This window comes from Penaeus monodon, chromosome 28, assembly GCF_015228065.2.
Source record: "Penaeus monodon isolate SGIC_2016 chromosome 28, NSTDA_Pmon_1, whole genome shotgun sequence".
NCBI lineage: Eukaryota > Metazoa > Arthropoda > Malacostraca > Decapoda > Penaeidae > Penaeus > Penaeus monodon.
In genome coordinates, this window is record NC_051413.1 from 23742606 (window position 1) to 23742948 (window position 343).

At 31.8% G+C, this 343-nt stretch overlaps 1 protein-coding gene across 2 annotated transcripts in view; it reads left to right on the plus strand.

The window, feature by feature from the left end:
• LOC119591424 (dipeptidase 1-like) overlaps positions 1 to 343 on the plus strand; it is a 285765-nt gene that overhangs the window by 134188 nt on the left and 151234 nt on the right. The gene's annotated exons all lie outside the window — the stretch shown is intronic.

The following is a 343-nucleotide window of genomic DNA, read 5'->3' on the forward strand; positions in this document are numbered from 1 at the left end:
GCCTTTGAATGTGTTACTTGTGTGATGGTGTTGTTGATACTCCTACAGTTATTATGACTGCTATCATCATGGTTATTATTTGCTTTTCGTTATGATATCCTCTTCCTTGCCCGAAAACAGTAACGACTTGCATAATTGCATATTTAATGTTGCACGCATACGCCACTTCCGACAGAACGACCTTGGAAAGACAGCTGAATATATTTAATTCACATAAAAAAGTGTAGAAAACTTTATTTAGACCTTTTTATTTTTTTGATGAATACATTCCTGTCAAAATAAATAATAAAATGCAAAATGCAGAGCAATAAAAAAGAAAAAACAACAACAACAATATTGCAAA